At 39.4% G+C, this 22,839-nt stretch overlaps 1 protein-coding gene across 3 annotated transcripts in view; it reads left to right on the forward strand.

Annotated features, from left to right (window-relative positions):
• Positions 1-16,420: 16,420 nt before the first annotated feature.
• Positions 16,421-22,839, forward strand: part of DYNC1I1 (dynein cytoplasmic 1 intermediate chain 1) — a 342,413-nt gene continuing 335,994 nt past the window's right edge. For 2 of the 3 annotated variants that reach the window (XM_030933183.1, XM_010356265.1), the window contains exon 1: positions 16,421-16,688. The gene's annotated coding sequence lies outside the window, so the exon portion shown is untranslated. The remainder of the gene's footprint in view (positions 16,689-22,839) is intronic. The other variant, XM_010356267.2, reaches the window with a different exon arrangement.

Raw genomic sequence — 22,839 nt, forward strand, 5'->3', positions numbered from 1 at the left:
CTGCTAGGAGTGGAGTGAATGTATGACAAATGTAAGTTACTACTTCATGCATGAATAAAATTCTTGGAATTCTATTGGAAAATAAGCCTTTATTTTAGCAATGTTTGAAAATAACATGCTTCATATGCTTTCTATTGGTGAAGGGATTACTTAAAAACTGATAGTGACCCGATTAGCGTTGATTCAAGGTTCAAAAGTGATTGCAGTAACATGGAATGGGGTACTTTATCTTACATTACTGCGAATTTTAAAGTTTCCTGACTACCTGTCCCTTTTCTGTTTGTTTTCTCTCTATTTGGAACTTCTTCCCAGGACACTTTCTCTCTCTTTCTCTCTCTCTTCATCTCTCTCTCCCCCTCCACTCTATCATAGATATAAAATATACTCATTGGATTTATTGAACAAAACCTGGATTCTACTAATTTGTTGACCTGAAATGTTTCAGAAATAATTTTTCTCAAAATACACAAATGTATTTGTATTTATAGTTCTTTTACTGTAAAGAAAAAAAGACTTTTAGACTCTTGATGGTAATCCACCCCATTTAACATGATTCTCTATGACCTTATTTATATTTAACAAGTTAGAATGTTAAGAAAATATTTGAACAGTTCAGCAATTTATCTCCATCAACATGAGCCTTTAGTAGGAGAGAGGGGAAGTTTAACTTGAAAATGATGAATATTAAAAACATCAAAGTGATAAAAGACATATCAGTTTTAAACAGCTTGTGATATTTAATCTTCTGTGACTTTTAGTCCATATGGTAAGAAAATTTTAGTAAAAAAAAATCTTGTTAAAAAGAAACTGTTAATTATAAATTCACTAGCAAAAGATAAAAATTAAAACTGAGTTTTAAAAGTACTCGGAACAATCATTTATTCATTGGTATTAAATAGTTTCATGTAAGCTGAAAAAAGAAAAGCAAAATGTGATTCCAAGGCCAATGACAAATGGAAATACACTAATTTTTAAAGATGTTTATGAATTGTCCTTTATCAACTTCAGACCGTTATTCAAAATTCACACACACACACATTCATATATATTTAGAACAATAAAGGGACCAATCTAAAATGTCAATTTGAACATCTTTCAAAATTTGGTAGACACATCCAAGAGGCAAAGAAATGGTTCTTTTCTTAAATGAGACCATTAGGACATTAAAGGTCTTCTTGTGTGCAATTTGGTTTTCATGATAAAAACTTAAATGAAAAGAGGATCTCTTTCTTTCAGTATCCTCTCATAAACTATTTAAACTTATATTTCACATATACCCATATTTTTAAATATCATCTCATCAGTAATGTGAATTGTATCATCCTCCACGAAGAATTTCACCTTAATACCTAGTAAAAGTAGAAGAATAAGGATTGGGGATTGCAAGGGCACCACTGGCGACCTGGTTCTACCCCCTCATCATTAGCATGAAAGCATCTCCCTGGAGGATATACTGGGAGGTTATACTGCCCCAGATGAGTTCCAGAGAAGACTGCAGTATATTATTATAAGATCCCTGGGGAGGGATTTCTTCATGGTTCGTTGCATTTCAGTGGAACCCTATGTGGTCTGTGCTGGATGTAGTGTTCAGAAGGAGAAGAACACAATACATGGTATTTATCCAGAGAGGAAGTGGGCACAATCATCACCATTCATCCTGACTTCATCCTTATCCTTTGTGTGCCTTATAACAAGGAGGTGCAGCCCCTTACCCGTCCGAAGCTTATTGTTCCTAATATCCACTGTTGTTCCTAATACTGTAACCACAGCCAACTGATAAAATTTAGTCTGTATTTAAGGAGCTTTCAAAAGGAAAAAGCTTATAATAGAAACTTCTGTTGTTTTTCAGTGACTTATTGCTGTCACTGAACTATTCCGGGTATCTGGCAGATGTATTGGAACACATAATGAATATTCATCATAGGGCCATTAAAAAATAAGGTTACACTCAAAAGAAAAAATGTTATCATGTAATCACTCAAAATAGCCACCATTAGTGTTCTGGGGCAATTTTTCAGTCTTTGTTCTATCCACACCTATATACTAATAACAATATCTAATATTCATTTAGAGTTTACTTGGTGCCAATCACTATACCAAATTCTTTATGAGCATAATTTCATTTAATTTTTATTACAATCTCAACAGATGGGCACTATTATGCAGATTTTACAAATAAAGATATTGAGGTGTAAAGAGTTTAAGCAATTTGTACAGAATCACACAGCTAGTTAATCATAGGAACTAGTTTTAACCTAGGTATGCGTGACTCTGAAGCTTGAGTTCTTAACCTCTATGTAATATCTCTGATTTAGAAATTCTTTTAATGCTAGAAAATACAGTTTGTTATTTTGTACAAGCTGTTTTATAATTCTTCTTAAAGTATAACTCTATAATGAAGCAAGTATAAGAAGGGAGAGAATTAAGTGGAAGCACATAATGTATAAAATATATATTCTAAAACACACAACATGTCTGGATTTCACTTATCAAATAGTAAAATGACATTAAAAGTTAGCTCACAAGAAATAACAAATAGTGAAGCATCACAGAAAAATCCTCAAACTTCCTGATTAAAGACACATACATAGTACCAATGTATATAGGTTAAATTATCTGTAAATAAACACAGATGACTTACATGCTTTTCCACTTTTTAAAAAGATGTTTGGAGAACTATGACAGATGGGTGTATCACTCTTCTATTAGGATTAATCTTTCCAAGGATCAGTTACAAGAACTATAAAGTATGTTTCTAGGCTATAATCTCGAGAAGTAATGTACCAAAATTGTGGTTTGTTTTTCGAGAAGGTAGGTTTATTTGATTTCTAGAAATTTAAAATTGAAATAATAAGTATCAAGGTATAACATAAAGTTATACACACTCATTTCACAGCTCAGAAAAATAAACATTTATATTTAGACAATGATGAAAAGTGAGTTGAAAACTACGTACATAATTCATATTTATAATCATTGGATTTTTCCCTTTACATTTAAGTGTTTATATTGATTTTTCAAAGATCTAAAGATTTTTGGTTTTGTTGTACAGGTTATTTTCCTGGTTGTATTTTATTACCAATTGTTAAAAACATGCATTTTGGCTTAGCATTATACTTGAAAGAAAAGCTGCTGGAAGGAAATATAAGAATGAGGGGAAAGAAGAGAAGATGAAGACATATGGAGGCAAAAGTGAAATGAGTGGAAATGGGATAATTAGAATATGATTATATTACAAAGATGGGTAGTTATAGCATAACTAGAGCTGTATTTGGAAATTATCTAACAAACATTTAGAAAAATCTAAAACCACATAGATATTTCTTAATTTCCTCTTTTAAAACTGAAGACTGTGTGTGTGTGTGTGTGTGTGTGTGTGTGTGTGTGTGTGTATGTGTGAAAGCACCACTTAATGGCTAGTAAGTTAGGAATTTGGCCAGCATATTTTATCATAGCTATTTAACTTCTTTGAGCTTTTCTTTTGACTTTAAGAGTAATAACTAAATTAAGAAGTAAAATGGGTACATTTGCAATAAGCAGTATTTAATTTGTAAATGGCTCTTAGTACATATTTTATAAAAAAACTTATCAAAGACCATTTCATTTTAACCTCAGTGTAATTTTTGTATCTGAGGTAGGCTTGAGACTGGGTGATGGTATGTAACATTTCAAATTTGATATGCTTTTTTATAGGAGTAAAGGGATTGATACTGGTATTGAGATATGTCAATTTGCATGGATGAATTCCTTTCTTTCCCATTCTTATGTCCCTTTTCACTGCATCAAAGTGTCCATAATTTATGGGAAATAAAGTATTTGAAAATCTAACATGCAAGTTGGTGGGTAATTATAATACACAAGGATTCATCACAGAATAGTAGATTACCAGCATTGTACATCAATTTATGTAATGAAAATGTGAGTAGATTGAACTTCTCAGGTTGTTAAGTAAAGCAAGATCCACTTTTTTTTCTTTTTTTGAGACGGACTCTCACTTCCTCGCCCAGGCTAGAGTGCAGTGGTGCAATCTCAGCTCACTGCAAGCTCCGCCTCCCAAGTTCACACCATTCTCCTGCCTCAGGCTCCCAAGTAGCTGGGACTACAGGCGCCCGCCACCATGCCTGGCTAATTTTCTGGGTTTTTAGTAGAGACGGGGTTTCACTGTGTTAGCCAGGATGGTCTCGACCTCCTGACCTCGTGATCCACCCACCTTGGCTTCCCAATGTGCTGGGATTACAGGCCAGAGCCACTGCGCCCGGCCAAGATCCACTATTTTTAATGTACTACTCCCCAACCCAGTGCAAAGTCAACTTTGGGTTGTAACAATAGAGGTATGTAGTTGTAAATAACTAACTTGGCCAGCACCACATGATAGTGCTTTTAAAACCTCTCCAATCAAATATCAAATCAAAGGAAAAATATATGCCTCAGATAGTCTTTTCAAGAAATAGCAATGAATTTGAAAAAATCAAAATCTTATTTAACACTTTCTCAGTTCACAGTGGAATAAAACTAAAACTCAACTTTAAAAGGAACCTTCAACAATATACAAATACATAGAAATTAAACAACCTGCTTCTGGATGGTTTTTTGGATTAACAATAAAATCAAGATGGAAATTTTAAAATTATTTGAAATGAATGATAACAGTGGCACAAACTATCAAAACCTCTGAGATACAGTGAAAGCAGTGCTAAGAGGAAAGGTTATAGCACTAAATTCTTACATCAGAAAGTCTGAAAGATCACCAATTGACACTCTAATGTCACATCTCAAGGAACTAGAGAAATAAGAACAAATCAAACCCAAAGCTAGCAGACAAAAAGAAATAACAAAGGTCAAAGAAGAACTAAATGAAATTGAAACCAAAAAAATCAAAAGATCAATGAAACAAAAAGTTCGTTATTGAAAAGATAAAGAAAATAAATAAAACATTAGCTAGATCAACCAAGAAAAGAAGAGCAAATATTCAAATACGCTCAATTAGAAATGAAAATGGACACATTACAACTGAAACCATAGAAATATAACAGATTATTAGAGACTATTACGAACACTTCGATGTAGTCAAGCTAGAAAATCTGGAGGAAATGGATAAATTTCTGGAAGCACACAACCCTCTCTTGTTGTATCCCTTCCTGCTTGAATCAGGAAGAAAGAGAAATCCTTAACAGAACAATAACAAGAAGTAAGATTGAATCAGTAATGCAAATTGCTAACAAGAAAAAGCTCAGGACCAGATGGACTCACAACAAAATTCTACCTGGCATTCAAAGAAAAATTGTTACCATTTCTTCTGAAACAATTCCAAAAGATTGGGAAAGAGGAAATCCTGTGTAGGTCATTCTATGAAGCCAGTACCACCCTGATACTAAAGCCACGAAAGGACATAACAAAGAAAACTATACACCAATATCCCTGATGAAAATAGATGCAAAAATCCTCAACAAAGTACTAGCAAACCAAACCCAACAGCACATCGAAAAGGTAATTCACCATCTTCAAGTGGATTTCCTCCCAGGGATGTAGAGATGGTTCAACATACACAAGTCAATAAGTGTGATTCACCTCCTAAACAGAATTGAAAATAAAAATTATATGATCATCTCAGTAGATGCAGAAAATGTATTTATGATAAAAAAAAAAACCCTCAACAAATGATAAATAAAAGGGACATACCTCAAAATAATAAAAGCCATATATAGCAAACCCAACATTATAATGAGTGGGGAAAAGTTGAAAGCATTCTCTCTGAAAACTGGGACAAGACAAAGATGCGCACCTTCATCATTTCTACTGAACACAGTACTGGAAATCCTAGCCAGATCAATGAGGCAAGAGAAAGAAATAAAGGCCATCCAAATTGGAAAAGAGGAAGTCAAACTATCTGTTTGCCAACTATATGATCCTATACCTAGAAAACCCTAAACAGCCTTCTAAAAGACTTCTAGAATTGATAAAAGAATTCAGTCAAGTTTCTGGTTACAAAATCAATGTACACAAATCAATAGCACTGCTGTACACCACCAACGACCAAGTTGAGAATCAAATCAAGAACCCAATCCCTTGTATAATAGCTGAAAAAAAAAATCTAGGAATATTCTTAACCAAAGAGGTGAAAGCTCTCTATATGACTAACTATAAAACACTGCTGAGGCCAGGCGTAGTGGCTCATGCCTGTAATTCCAGCACTTTGGGAGACTGAGGTGGACGGATCACGAGGTCAGGAGATCAAGACCATCTTGGCTAACACGGTGAAACCCCATCTCTACTGAAAATACGAAAAATTAGCTGGGCATGGTGGCGGGCACCTGTAGTCCCAGCTACTCAGGAGGCTGAGGCAGGAGAATGGAGTGAACCCAGGAGGCAGAGCTTGCAGTGAGCCAAGATCGTGCCACTGCACTCCAGCCTGGGGGACAGAGTGAGGCTCTGTCTCCAAAAACAAAAAAACCGAAAACAAAAAAAACCCACTGCTGAAAGAACTCACAACTGATACAAACAAGTGGAAAAACATCCCATGCTCATGGGTTGGAAGGATCATTATCTTGAAAATGACCATACTACACAAGGCATCTACAGATTAAATTCAATTCCCATCAAAATGCCAACATCATTTTTCATGGAACTAGAAAAAAAATTCTAAAACTCATGTTACCAAAAAAAAAAGGGGGGGGGCCAAAATAGCCAAAGCAATCATAAGAAAAAAGAACAAAGCTGGGGGCATCACACTACCTGACTTCAAATTATACTACAAGGCTATAGTAACCAAAACAGCATGGTACTGGTATAAAAGTGATACGTAGACCAATGGAACAGAATAGAAAAACCAGAAATAAAGCCAAATACAACCAACTGATCCTTAACAAAGCATAAAGAAACATAAATTGGGGAAAGGATGCCTTATTCAATAAATGGTGCTAGGAAAACTGGATAGCCACATGTAGAAGAATTAAACTGAATCCTTATCGCTCACCATATACACAAATCAACTCAAGGTGGTTTAATCTTGACTTAAATCTAAGGCCTGAAACCATAAAAATTCTAGAAGAAAAGCCAAGAAAAAAACTCTTCTGGATATTGACCTAGGGAAAGAATTTATGACCAAGCCTCCAAAAGCAAATGCAACAAAACAAAAATAAACAAATGGGACCTAATTAAACCAAAAAGCTTCCACACAGAAAAAAAAAAAAAATCAGAGTAAACATACGACCCACAGAATGAGAGAAAATATTTACAAACTATGCATCTGTCAAAGGAATAATATATAGAATCAACAAGAAACTCAAATACATCAGCAAGAAAAAAAAGATGCCATCAAAAGACAAATGACACAAATAGACACTTCTCAAAAGAAGATATACAAGTGACCAACAAATACATGAAAAAATGCTCAACATCACTAATCATCAGGGAAATACAAAATAAAATCACAATGAGATACCGTCTCACCCTAGTCAGAGTGGTCATTAATAAAAAATCAAAAAATGATAGATGTGGGCAAGGATGTGCTGAAAAGAGAATGCTTATATACTGTTAGTGGGAATATAAATTAGTACAACCTCTAGGCAAACAGTATGGAGATTTCTCAAAGAACTAAAGGTAGATCTACCATTAGATCCAGCAATCCCACTACTGGGTATTTACCCAAAGCAAAAGAAGTCATTATATAAAGACACCTCCATGTATATGTTTATTGCAGCATAACTCACAATTGCAAAGATATGGAACCAACCTAAGTGCCCATCAACCAGTGAGTGGGTAAAAAAAATATGGTATATATACAACATAGAACACTGCTCAGCCATTAAAAGGAACAAGATAATGTCTTTTGCAGCAACTTGGATGGAGCTAGAGAGGCCATTGTTCTAAGTGAAGTAACTCAAGTGTGGAAAATGAAATACCGTATGTTCTCATTTATAAGTGGGAGCTAAACTACGGGTACTCAAAGGCATACAGAGTGGTATAATGGTCATTGGAGATTCAGAAGTGGAGATGGTGGGAGGGGAAATGAGGGAAGAAAAACACAATATTGGGTACAATGTACACTACTCGGGTGATGGGTGCACTAAAATCTCAGGCTTTACCACTATGCATTTCATCCATGTAAACAAAAACCACCTGTACCCTAAAAGCTAGCTAGCTTCAGTGGCATACTCATAGCTCACTGTAACCTCCAACTCCTGGGCTCAAGTAATTCTCCTGCCTCAGCCTCCTGAGTAGCTAGGACTATCATAGCACTCCACTCTGTCCAGCTAATTTTTAAATGTTTTTTGTAGAGAGGAGGTCTTGCTATGTTGCCCAAGCTGATCTCAAACTCCTGGCTTCCAGCAATCCTCCCGCCTTGGCTTTTCATAGCATTGGAAATACAGATGTGAGCCACCACACTTGGCCTGTTTACAGGATCACAACCTAGGAGCAATAGGCTATACCATCTAATCTAGGTATGTAGTAGGTTATACTACCTAGGTTTGTGGAACTACACTCTGATATTCACATAGTGATGAAGTTGCACAAATACACACTTCTCAGGATGTATCCCTGTGATTACTATACTTTAAGTCATCTCTAGATTACTTACCTAATACATTACAAATACTATGTAAACAGTTATTATACTGTGGCTTTTTTGTATTTTTAAAATTGCTATATTGTTATTTTTTCCAAATATTTTCTATAAGCAGTTGGTTGAATCTGGGGATGCATAACTTGTGGATACACAGGACCAACTACACTGTATGCAATTTGATTCCAACCATATAACATTCTGGAAAAGGCAAACCTGCAGAGATAGTATAAAAGTCAGTAGATTCCAGAGGTTCGGAAGGAGAAAGAGAGGGACAAATGGGTAGAGCACAGAGGATTTCTAGGGTAGTGAAACTGTTGTGTGTGTTATTGTAATGATGGATACATGATATTATGTGTTTGTCAAAAACTCATATAACTGTACAACACAAATTGTGAACCCTAATGTAAACCATGGACCTTAGTTAATAATAATGTGTCAATAATGGCTCATAAATTATAACAAATATACCACAATAATACAAGATGTTAATAATACGGGAAGCTAAGAGGGAGGAGGGTTAGAGAGAGGGTAGTGTATGGGAACTCTCTGTATTTTCTGTAAACCTAGAACTGCTCTAAAAACTAAGGTCTATCGAGAGAGAGAGAGAGAGAGAGAGAGAGAGAGAGAGAGAGAGAGAGAGAGAGTGAGAGAGAGACATATAGGGCTGTTTTTCTGCTTGATCTCTAACCCCGTTCTCAAATACCATCATCATTTGTTGAAACATATCTAACTATACACACACCCTCAGAACCTCTTCAACAAGGCCTTCCATTCCAGACTGAAAACTGAAAGCTTTTTTTTTGTTGGGGGGATGGAGTCTCACTCTGTTGCCCAGGCTGGAGTGCAGTGGTATGATCTTGACTCACTGCAAGTTCCTCTTCCCAGGTTCAAGCGATTCTCCTGCCTCAGTCTCCTGCATAGCTGGGATTACAGGTACCCATCAGCATGCCTGGTTAATTTTTGTATTTTTTTTTTTTTTTTTTTTTTGAGGCGGAGTCTCGCTCTCTCGCCCGGACTGGAGTGCAGTGACCGGATCTCAGCTCACTGCAAGCTCCGCCTCCCGGGTTTACGCCATTCTCCTGCCTCAGCCTCCCGAGTAGCTGGGACTACAGGCGCCCGCCACCTCGCCCGGCTAGTTTTTTTTGTATTTTTAGTAGAGAAATTTTTGTATTTTTAGTAAAGATGGGGTTTCACCATATTGGTCAAGCTGGTCTCAAACTCCTGACCTCATGATCTGTCCTCCCTGGCCTCACAAAATGTTGGGATTACAGGTATGAGCCATCGCACCCAGCCTGAAAGCATTCTTAATTGGAATTTACTTTTCCTTTTTCAATCTTTCATGGCAAATGTCTTCCATTATTGTACCTTTGTTAGTCTGCTTGGTATTAAAAGGCAGTTGTATGTTTTAATTAGATTTTGAGTCTCTTGGAGATAGAGAACATTCATTTCTTATTCATTTCCAGGCCCGTAGCCAATATTTGTACCATTCCTGTGTACACAAAAATTAAAATAATTTAAAACTTATTTATTGTCATAAAAACTTAACACTAAGTTTACCAACTTAATCATTTTAAAGTGTATGGTGCAGTAACTTTAAGTACATTCACATTGTTGTGCAACAAACCTCTAGAATTTTTTCATCTTGCAAAACTGAAATTCTTTACTAATTAATCACTAACTCCTCCATCCCTGTACCCCCAGTCCTTGGAAATTATCTTTATACAGGCATACTTCATTTTATTGTGCTTACCAGATACTGGCTTTTTTCCCCTACAAATTGAAGGTTAGTGGCAACCCTGCATTGAGGAAGTTTATTGGTGCCATTTTTCTTAAAACATGTGATTTCTTTGTGTCTCTGTATCACATTTTAGTAATTTTCACAATTTTTCAAAATTTTTCACCATTATTTTATGTTATATTGATATATTATCAGTGATCTTTGCTGTTACAATTCTTTTGGGGTACCATGAACCATGCCACATAAGAGGGCGAACTTAATCGATAAATATTGTATGCGTTCTGACTGTTCCACTGACCAGTCATTCTACTATGTTTTTCCCTCTCCTTGGACCTTCCTATTTCCTGAGACACAACAATATTGAAATTAGGTGAACTAATAACCCTACAGTGGCCTCTAAGTGTTCAAGTGAAAGGAAGAGTCACATATCTCACTTTAAATCAAAAGCTGGAAATGATTAACCTCTGTGAGGAAACCATGTTGAAAGCTAAGACAGACTGAAAGCTAGGCCACTTTACACCAAATAGGCAAGTTGTGAATGCAAAGAAAAAGTTCTTAAAGGAAATTAATAGTGCTACGCCAATAAATACAAGAATGATAAGGAAGTGAAATAGCCTTACTGCTGATATGGAGAAAGTTTTAGTGGTCTGGATAGAAAATCAGACCAGCCACAACATTCCCTTTATCCCAATCCATATCAAGGCCCTATGAAGGCTGAGAGAGGTGAGGAAGCTGCAGAAGAAAAGTTGGAAACTAGCAGAGGTTGGTTCGGGAGGTTTAAGGAAAGAAACCGTCTCCATCACATAAAAGCGCAAGGTGAAGCAGCAAGTGCTAAAGTAGAAGGTGCAGTAAGTTATTCACAAGATATAAAGATAAATGATAAGGTGGCTATATAAACAACAGACTTTTAATGCAGATAAACAGCATTGTATTGGAAGAAGATGCCATCTAGAACTTTTAGAGCTAGAGAGAAGTCAATGTCTGGCTTTAAAGCTTCTAAGGATAGGATGACTCTCTTGTTACGGGTTAATGCACCTGGTGACTTTAAATTGAAGCCAATGCTCATTTACCATTTGAAAATACTAAGGTTCCTAGAGTTGTACTAAATTTACTCTGCCTATGCTGCATAAATAGAATAACTAAGCCTAGATGACAGTCATGGTTCAATGGTTCACTGAATATTTTGATCCCACTATTGAGATCTACTGCTCAGAAAAAATGATTCTTTTCAAAATATTACTGCTTATTGACAATGTACGTAGTCACCCGAGAGCGCCAATGAGATGTATGAGGAGACTAATATTGTTTTTATGCCTGCTAACACTACATTCGTTCTGCAGCCCATGGATCAAGGAGTCATTCTGAATTTGAAGTTACATTATATAAAAAATATATTTTGTAAGGCTATAGCTGCCATAGACAGGAATTCTTCTGACATATCTGGGCAAAGTAAGATGAAAACTTTCTGGAAAGGATTCACCATTCTAGATGCCATTAAGAACATTCGTGACTCATGAAAGGATGTCAAAATATCAACATTAACAGGAGTATGGAAGAAGTTAATTCCAACCCTGTTATGTTTTGTTTATTTGTCCCCTCTAAATCTCATGTTAAACTGTAATCTGCAATGTTGGAGGTAGGGCCTGGTGGGAGGTGTTTGGATCATGAGGGCAGATCTTTTATGAATGGCTTGGTGATCTCCTCATGGTAATGGTGAGTTCTCACTCTGAATTCACAGGAGATCTGGTTGTTTAAAAGAGTGTGGCACTTTTCTTCTCGCTCTTGCTCCCACTCTATTCATGTGATGCATTGGCTCCCCCTTTGCTTTCTGCCATAGCTGTAAGGTTGCTGAGGTCCTCACCAGAAGTAAATGCCAGTACTATGCTTCTTGTACAGCCTGCAGAACCATGAGCCACAGTAAACTTCTTTTCTTTATAAATTACCCAACCTCCGGGGTCCCTTTATATCAGTGCAAATGGACCAATACAAACCCTCATGGATGACTTTGAGGGGCTCAAAATTTACATGAAGGAAATCACTGAAGATGTAATAAAAATAGTGAGAGAACTAGAATTAGAAGTAGAGTCTGAAGATGTGACTGAATTGCTGCAATCTCATAATAAAACTTCAATGAATGAGGAGTTGCTTCTTATGGAAGGGCAAAGAAAGTGATATATTGAGATGAGACCTACTGCTAGTGAAAATGCTATGAACATTGTTGAAATGATGACAGAGGATTTGGAATATTACATAAACTTAGTTGATAAAGCAGTGGCAAGGTTTGACATAGTTCACTTCAGTTTTGAAGGTTCTGTGGATAAAGGCTACCAAACACACACTGCATGCCTGTATCAAAACGTCTCCTGTACCTTATAAATACTAAATACCTACTATGTGCCCATAAATTTGTTTAAATGCTATCAAAGAGCATGACATGCTATGGAGAAATCTTTCATGGAAAGAAGAGTCAATGGATGAGGCAAATATCATTGTTGTCTTATTTTGAGACATTACCAGAGCTACCCCACCTTCAGCAACAACCACCCTGATCAGTCAACAGCCATCGACATTGAGGCAAGACCCTCCACCAGCAAAAAGATTACAACTCACTGAAGGCTCAAATGATTATTAGCATTTGTTAGCAATAAAGTATTTTTAAATTAAGACATATACATGTTTTAGACATAATGCTATTGCACACTTAATAGGTCACAGTATAGTGTAAACATAACTATTATATGCACTAGGAACCAAAAAAGATTTGTATGACTCACTTTATTGTGATATTTGGTGGTGTGAAACTGAGCTCGCAGTATCTCTGTAGTATGCCTGAGCTTTCTTTTTCTATGATTTTGACTACTTTAGATACTTCATATGAGTGGAATCATACACTATTTTACTTTTTGTGACTGACTTATTTCACTTACCATAGTGTCCTTCAAGTTCATCCACACTGTAGAATGTAACAGGATTTTCTTCTTTTTTAAATATAAAATTTTACTGTATGCATACATATATTCCAAATTTTCTTTACTTATTCACCTATTCATGAACATTGGAGCTGCTTCCACCTCTTGGCTATTGTGAATAATGTTGCATTGAACATGAATGTGCAAATATCTCTTTGAAATCCTACTTTGAATTATTTTGGTTAAATACTGAGAAGTGATAATATTATAACTAACTTTGAAATTGAGGGCTTAATTTGCTCTGGGCATATATTACAGACTATTTGTGATGAATACAACTTGGCAAACTCAGGCCTTTTAAATCCTGACCTGGATTCTTTGAATGAACTTTAAACTTGTCTCTTAAGCCTTTCCTTGTTACAATCCTCTACCCAAAGATAGCCCCAGATGACTCTTCCCAAGTGTCATTCTCTACTCAAAGGCCTTTAATGATTCTCCATTATCTGCTCTACAGCCTTTCTCAGGGCCCCAGTTGGCTCTCCCATGAGTCTGTCATGCTCCAAAAAGCTGGCCCACTCACTATTTGCTGAGTACACTTTGTTCTTTCTCTTCTTTGGAGCTTTGTTTATGCCCGAAAATATTCTCTGCTCTTCATTTCTACCCTAAAACCCTACCTATTTCAATATTATCTATTGTCATAATTCTAATTTCCTCCTTCCATCTCATCCACCCAAACCATTGTACTGCTTTGGCTATTTCCTCATTGTTTGTTTTTAATTATATTGCCATTACCTATCCTTGCACCTCCAACTGGGTTTTAACCCCTTCAAGAAGAGGGATTATAGTCTTCTCTTTTTTAAATCATGTGAAGCTCCAAGCACAATGCTTTGCAGGTTGTGTGACGCAGTGCAGGTGAGCCCCCAAATTGGAGCTTAGCCTGCAAGGGTTCTTGGCTTTGCCCAGGAAAGAATTCAAGAATGAGCCAGTGGTAGGGTTGAAAAATACAGCTTTATTGAAGTGGCAGTGTTACAGCTCTGGTGGTGTTACAGCTCTGTGACTGCTCCTGCAGAGCAAGGCTACCCCATAGGCAGAGAGTAACAGCTCAGGGCAGTTTTGCAGTCATATTTATACCTACTTTAGTTACTTGTAGATCAAGGTTTATGCAGAATTTTTAGGGAAAGGGTAGTAACTTCTGGGTCATGGGGTCATTGCTATGGAAGGGAGTGGTAACTCCTGGGTGTTGCTATGGCAATGGTAAATTGACATGGCACACTGGTGAGCATCTCTTGCGGAAAGCTGCCTCCGCCCCATCTCTGTTTTAGCTAGTCCTCAATTTGGTCCAGTGTCTAAGTCCCACCTCCTACTTCATGGGCACTCAACAATGCCATGTTGAGGCCAGGCATGGTGGCTCACACCTGTAATCCCAACACTTTGGGAGGCTGAGGCAGGCAGATCACTTGAGGTCAGGAGTTCCAGACCAGCCTGGCCAACATGGAGAAATGCCATCTCTACTAAAAATACAAAAATTAGCCGGGCTAGGTGGTGCACACCTGTAATCTTAGCTACTCAGGAGACTGAGGAAGGAGAATCGCTTGAACCCAGGAGGTAGAGGTTGCAGTAAGCCGAGATTGTGCCACTGCACTCCAGCCTGGGCAACAGAGGGAGACTCTGTCTCAAAAGAAAAGAAAAGAAAAGAAAAAACAATAAAACACAAACAAAACAACAACAAAAACAATGCAACGTTGGAAAGACCAGAATACAAAGTAGTTAAAGTACAAGCTGCAGATGAATGGGAATTCAAATCTCAGCTAGATCACTCAGTGGCTATGGAACTTGGGCAAGGGAGTCAACTTCTTTGACTCAAATTCCTTTTCTGGGGGCATGGCATTCATTTTATGTACTACATGATGTTATAGAAAAGTTAAAGTAAAATGTATGTAGAATTGACATGTATTAAATATTCAGTCATGGTAGTGGCAAGTATTTATTTCATAGAATTTTCCTTCTGGAATACCTTGAATATCTTCTACCTAGACATTTCAGCTCTTTCTTTTCTAGCCATAGTGATGATCACAGTAGATTAGCCAGGAAGACCAAAGTAGAATAAGGATGGCCATTTACAGATGAGTATGTATTCATACTGTATTCATACTAGAATCTGTATTTATTTTGAAATTACTGTAGTACTTGTGAATTAATAAGTTTATAAATATTTACTGAATACCCATTATATAGTGTATGCTGTTCTAGATACTGAGAATACAGCGGTGAACAAGATAAAGTCCCTGCCCTCCACTAATTTACATTCTAACGTGTACAAATATTTCACAGATGTGCAAGAAATATGATGAAAAGCTTATCTATAAAATGGTGCCAAACCCCCTAACATCCCAAACTCAATGTTTTGGCCTTATGACTTAGCTGTTGTGGCAAGCTTGTTTTTTGCAGAGTTCAATAATAAGTTACCCAGATTTTTTTTTTTTTTTTTTTTTTTTTCTGAGACGGAGTTTTGCTCTTGTTACCCAGGCTTGAGTGCAGTGGTGGGATCTCGGCTCACCGCAACCTCCGACTCCCGGGTTCAAACCATTTTCCTGTCTCAGGCTCCCGAGTAGCTGGGATTACAGGCATATGCCACCACGCCCGGCTAATTTTGTATTTTTAGTATAGAGGGTTCTTTCATGTTGGTCAGGCTGGTCTCCAACTCCCGACCTCAGGTGATTCGCCCGCCTAGGCCTCCCAAAGTGCTTGGATTACAAGCGTGAGCCACCGCGTCTGGTTAGTTACCGAGATTTTTAAAAACTGGGACTTTAAGAAGCAATGTGAAGGCAAGCTACACACACACACACACACAACACACACACACACACACTTAATTCTTTTTTCTTCTAGGAAAATTGGGATCAATCAGACCTATAAGTCATTGTGTACAACAGGTAGATTTGAGCTTTCTTTATTTCTATTTAAATGACCTTTAGAAGTGTTGTTGCCTGGGAGTGAAAGTTGTTCAATGGTGGCATTTCAGCAGGAGCTCCCAGATTATTGAAGCTCTTCTCTTTGCAGCAACTTAGGTCTAAGTCCTGCCGACGGCAGAGGGATAGACGAATTGACCTTTCCAGGTCCCCTGCTCGCCACCAGCCTCCGGACCCGCGCCACCCCCTCCTGGCGAGACCGGGCGCGGTAGACGCGGAGCGGAGGCCCTCCCGCAGGAGGGGCGCGGGCGTGGAGGGCGTGGGCAGGGGGCGGGGCGAGCCCCGCAGACTGGGTGCTCCGGGGAGCTGTCAGTGTCAGGCTCTGGGAGAGAGGAAGTGATAGCTCCCGGAGGAGCGCGAGCGGAGCGGCCGGCGCAGCGTGAGACAGCACATCCTGCCCGCGCCGGCCCCGCCACCTTCGGGAGTCGCCTGCGCCAACGCTGCCGCCGCCCAGGAGCCGCCGCCGGCTCGGGGAGCCCAGTTCCGCCGCTGCCGAGCGCGTCCAGGTAAACTGGAGCGGGATGTCGCCGTTCCCCGGACCGCCGCCTCCGTACCTCTCCCCAGCCCTCCCAACCCTCCCCATGCCGGTGTCGTCTGCGCTGGGAACTAGGCTGGAGCCGAGGCCCCTGCAGCCGCAGCCGGACCCTTGCCCTTGCTCCCTGCCCAGGCTCCTGCGTGCTCCGCTGAGCCCGAAGGCGGCCAAAGCCCCCCAGTGGCATCCCGCTCTCGGCAGAGCCGAGAGACTAGGGCAGAGAAGGAAGGGTCGTGGTGTCACCACCTGGTCGCCCACCTTGTGGGCTGGGAGGGGCGTCCCAGTGCGCCCCGCCTCAGTCTTCCCGGGGGAGTAGAGGGCGAGCTGCGTTGAAATCTGCATCCCTCTGGGCCACCGGCTGGCTGCCCCCGGAGGAGGGGGGAAGCTGCAGAGGGAGGGGAAAGGATGCTGTTTGATTACATTTGGAGCTGTCTGCAAAGCTCTTAGATGCTGTCACTACCCTCCAAGTCGGAGGGAGCGAATTCACTTCCAGCAGGGCATTGATTAAACACTTCAAAGCGAGAAGATGCTAGTTTCTCTCTGCTGCGGAAAAAGTGTGGGGAGGGATGATGTTTTGGTAAACACCTTCCCGGCCGCCTGGCTCTCCTTCCCCCGCTCCCACTCGGAATCGCTCTGGCCTTATAAATCCGTGCGTCGTCATCATAAGGGCAGTGATCCTGGCAGCGCTGATGGGAACTGAGTGTGCGGGAGTCTCATGACTTGTACCTTGGCTAATAAGATTAAACAGAAGCCAAGGATCAGGACAGGAAATTACATAGGAGATCAGAGACTCAACAACATGCAGAAGATGGAATATATTCGCTATTCTGGCCTCTACTAATCCTAGGTAAGGGGCAGGAACAAGTAGCCAGCCATTTTCTTGCTTGGAATGCCTTTCAAGTGGGCATTGTAGACCTACTGTAGTTCAGAGTCGTGAAAAATTGCTTCCAAACATTCCAGATTAGCAAAAAGAACAGCTAACAGTAAGGCATAGGCAACTGCAGGTGACAACCCAATGCCTGATGTTAACACAGATACAAGTAACAGTGTGTGTACATACTTTAATTGTGGAAATTAGAGAGATATATGTTGATCAGTGTTAGTAAATTTGAAAAGGGAATATTCAGTGCAATTTGCAAGCTGAGGGTACTGGTGAGAATGTAATACTACCTCTAATTATTTACAATGCCGTTTGTTCAGAAAGGTTTGGTGTGGAAAAAGGGGTCCAAACTCAGCTCTTTTGATCATATTTCTCAATAAAATAAAATCTGAAACACCTGCCACTGAGTCACCAGATGTTCTCTTCATAGGAACCAACTCTTGAATATTTGTTCAGGTCTGAGGATCCAGTGCTCCAAGACCCATTCCTCTTAAAACTTCTAGCACCGTACTTGGGAAGTTTTTAGAATACAGTTGGGGGTCGAATGCAGGATTTTCCAGCCTGTCAAGCTCTTAGCCCTGTTTCTGGCCCACAGCATCTAAGCATTTTACTTTTTCTTCCTTGTCTCAGGCCTCAGATACAAATGCACTTGCTTCCTCCCTCTTTGGACCTCTGAGATGCTGCAGCCTCTGGTGTACAGTCCCCTGGAGGAGGAGGGAGTGGCTTGCAGCCATTCCCCACCCCCCAGCCTTTCCTCCCTCTTTGCTACTGAAAACATGCATGGTTGTTTTACTGTTAAAGCTTTAGATAAAATCACCAGTAGGGATATGGGCAGAGAAAATAAACTCGACCCGCAGGAGAAGGGGCAGAGTTCTTAGAATAGCGGTTCATGGTCTTCAGTTTCTGACTAACTTCAAAGAGAGTAAGAGGAAGTCACTTGGCATTTCAGTCACCATGTTTTATATCTCAGAGAAGGCTCTAGGATCTTTCTTCCCAATCCCTCTGCTTCCAAAAACACTCCTTCCCGAGTCTACATTTAATAAATGAGCCTTGCCTTTGATGACAGTGCTGAGTCAAGGATCCAGCCTGGGTGCTGCTCTGTCCATACTCAAAACAGCGATGTAGACCATGTAAAATGGTCTTGTAAAATGCATGCCAAATCTGAAATCTAGGTACTCCTCTTAGTACAGACAGTGTGCACAGGCTTCACCCTGTTACCATTTTCTCCAGTTTCTTTGTTGTTTAATGTAGCATCAAATGAAAAGGTCACATGCATCTGTTTCAAAATCTGTTTCAAACAAATATATTCCTTCATTACTTTATTCTCCCTGCACTTTGTTCCACCAAATGAAACAAAGATTGATAACAATAGCTAAAATATATTGAGCATTTTACCAGGCATTGCATTTTAAAATACTTTCACAGGTGTTAACTTATTTAAACATCGCAAAAATCTTATGAGGCAGATATTGTTTGTAATCCTATTTTACAGATGAGGAAACTAAGACACACAGCTGTAAGCTGTCAAGTAACTTATGCTCGACTACTAAGTTGAGCAAGGCAGCATTTGAATCAAGGCCTGACTCCAGGCCGGGAGTTTTAACCTCTCTCTTCCATACTATAAAACAGTTACAGTGGTTAATTTTCATATATTGAATACCAAGCTCTTCTCTTATGTTATCTCATTTTAATTCTTATATTAATCCTATGAAGTAGACATTATTATCCATATTTTACAAATAATTAAATGAATTAAATGGCATACTCAATGTCATTTAATAAATGGCAGAGGTAGGATTCAAATAAGGTCTCTCCAAAGACTCTAAAAATAGGACCCATCCATTTTGGCTATTGTGCTGTGTGAGAGGCAAAAAAGACAGTGTATGTCTGTTTCTTTCAGGTTTGCTGTCCAATTTCAGGGTGATCCATTGTTATTTTCTTAAAGCCACAAGTATAGCCACACTTTTTGCCAGTTGATTGGTAACTGTGAATAATATATGCACACTCAAAGTAGACCCATGGCCCCTTAAAATAATATATGGCATTGTTTTTGTCTCCTTAATGAAATTAGCTGTTAAACTTTGTGGATCTCAAATGCTGTGTAAATAGTTGCTACCTTAATCAGGGATCTCTTTTACTAGAAACCTTTGTGGCTTCTACATTCCCTAGAGCATGTGAGAACATATATTCTCTTGGGAACTTTGCTGGGACTAGGAGCTTCTAGAGTTGACTTTTTTTGAGAATTAACTCAAGTTAATTCAACTCTCATTTTTCTTCTTTGCAATGTATAAATCCTTGACCAGGTCCATGTAAAAGTTATTCCTCTTGGCTGGGCACAGTGGCTCACACCTGTAATCTCAGCACTTTGGGAAGCCGAGGCAGGCCAGTCACTTGAGGTCAGGAGTTAGAGACCAGGCTGGAGGCTCGTGCCTGTAATTCCAGCTACTCGGGAGGCTGAGGCAGGACAATCACTTGAACCCAGGAGGTGGAGGTTGCAGTGAGACAAGATTGCACCACTGCACTCCAGCCTGGGTGACAGAGCAAGACCCTATCTTTTTTTAAAAAAAAAAAATTATTCCTGTTCACAGACACTTTTCATCAATATCCTGGACTTGTGTTCCTTGATTCCTCTCTGCGTGAGGCCTGGCCCCAGAATCTCAGAGTGAAGTTTCCATTGTAACATAGATACCACTGCCTAGGTGCTAATCCTCATGAGCTCACATACTCATAAAACATCCTTGATTCTTTGTTGGAGGAACCTTCTTAAACAACAACCCATAGATACTGTAAAAGGGAGGCATATGAATGGTTTTCAGATGGTCAATGAACCCACTAAAATTGATGCAAATTTTCATGCATTTGTGCATAAATGCAGTTTTCTAGGGAAAAAAATGGGGATATTGCTAACTAAAAATACATGAAGAATCACTGGTTTACATATGCTGTTTAAAAAAGGGGAGAGGAGCAGAGGTCACTCTGCTGAAATGTATCGAAGACAAAGCCGAACTATCCTACCAGTGGCAGCCAAAAAATAAAATGTTCTTGGCTATCAGGACATTTTTTGGCATTTTACCAGGAGTCCAGGTGGCAGGTACAGCAAACATCAACTGACAGTGAGTCAGGCCTGCAACTGAGTCAGGCCTCCAGGCATGGCAGGCAGTCCTAGCTCAGCTTGTCATTCATTGAGCACCTCCCCTGTGCACAGTCAGTGCTTTACAGATGTGTTAGTTCATTGAATCATCCCAGCATCCCTCTAAGGTGGACATTTTTCTTTCTTTGACAAACAAGGAGATGCTTGGAAGGATTAAGTCACTTGGTCAAGGTCACATGGAGCCAGATAGTGGAAGGGCTGGATTTGAAATGCAGGTCGGCCTGATTCCAAAGTCTGCTTCTTCTCTTCCTACTATAGCTCATTGTTTGCCTGTGTGGGATACCAAAAAAAGTATTGTTTAGTGTAGCTTTTTATTGTCGCAGGACTAAGAGTCCCTCAAGAAATATGTTCACACACTGATAAGAAAAGCTTAAAAGTGTTATCAAAGGAATAACAACAAGTAATATGTCTCCCAATGTGGCAGAAGAAAAGCAAGCCCTGCTTTACTTAAGGTGAGTTGAAGCTCCACATTTGCTTCCCCTGTCACCAGGTGTCTTGCTAAGTACCAAATGCACAGCAGCCCCCACCTGAAAACTATCTTGCAGGGGTAACTGCAAATCAAAACTTTAATCATTGCAAAGATGAATTTTCTTTAAGGCTGTTCTGTCCTCTCGGGCTTCCCTGATGTAGCAGCTGTGTCATGATCCGGAACACTGACTCACTCCTAAATCCTGGGAGGGCCACTGCTTACCAGATGACTTATGTGCTCTTTAGTTTTCAATTCATATCAGTCTTGAAATCCTCTTAAGCAGCTGTTCTTGCTTCCAAATTATTACTTACGCCCTAACAGTTTTCCACTTACCTATATTCTTGCTATGATCGCATAGAACAACCCACGGTTTCATTTTGGGGGTACAGAACAGCTGATGCCATCAATGTGGCAAACACACAAAGCAGAAATTTCAGTCAGAGTTGAGGGCATTCATAATAAAAATAATGAATCTCTGGCTCACGCCTGTAATCCCAGCACTTTGGGAGGCCGAGGCGGGCGGATCACAAGGTCAGGAGATCGAGACCATCCTGGCTAACACGGTGAAACCCCATCTCTACTAAAAATACAAAAAATTAGCCGGGCGAATCACGAGGTCAGGAGATCGAGACCATCCTGGCTAACACAGTGAAACCCCATCTCTACTAAAAATACAAAAAACTAGCTGGGCGAGGTGGTGAGCGCCTGTAGTCCCAGCTACTCGGGAGGCTAAGGCAGGAGAATGGCGTAAACCCAGGAGGCGGAGCTTGCAGTGAGCTGAGATCCGGCCACTGCACTCCAGCCTGGGCAGCAGAGCAAGACTCCGTCGCAAAAAAAAAAAAAAAAAAATGAATCTCAAGCACTATAGAGGATGATTGTACTTGATCAACAGACCTGCCTGGTAACAGTTCCAGTGTGCTTCATTATGCTTTAACTCAGTGCTCTTCCAACATTTTTTTTTCTCTTTTATAATCTCTCAAGAATTTAAAAAAATTCTGCAGCTCCATCATCTCCACACATTTTAGGTTACATCTAATGCTTTTCATCATAAATTTATAGAATCACAATTAATGTGATTTTCAGAATGTTGTAAACTTTGACAGTTAAAAATAAAACCGTGACATCGTTCTTTGAATCCAATTAAAATCTAAATACCAACTTCAATTTAAAATGTATGGGAAGACGCTCTTTTCACAAAGGGATGTTTTTATATCTTGCAATTAAGCACCACAGTAAGATTTGGGATTTCCTGAAGTTTTGTTTGTTTGTTTAGTTTATATTTGTCTTTAACGTTAATATGGCAGAAGGCATTTTGTGAAAATGGAGATGGGAAAAGAGGCCCCGAATAATTCTACAACCATGGGCACATTCTCTGGTAGGCAGTTTTAGGAAAGCATATAGGTAGAAGCTGCGGATCTGGAAATTAATGTCATTAACTTTTCCCTTGCCTGCAGGCTCTTTAGAAAGCCTCTGTGGTATAGTTTGAAGTCAGGTAGCGTGATGCCTCCAGCTTTGTTCTTTTGACTTAGGATTGTCTTGGAAATGTGAGCTGTTTTTTGGTTCCATATGAACTTTAAAGCAGTTTTTTCCAATTCTGTGAAGAAACTCATTGGTAGCTTGATGGG

The sequence above is a fragment of the Rhinopithecus roxellana genome, chromosome 6 (genome assembly GCF_007565055.1).
Source record: "Rhinopithecus roxellana isolate Shanxi Qingling chromosome 6, ASM756505v1, whole genome shotgun sequence".
Lineage (NCBI taxonomy): Eukaryota > Metazoa > Chordata > Mammalia > Primates > Cercopithecidae > Rhinopithecus > Rhinopithecus roxellana.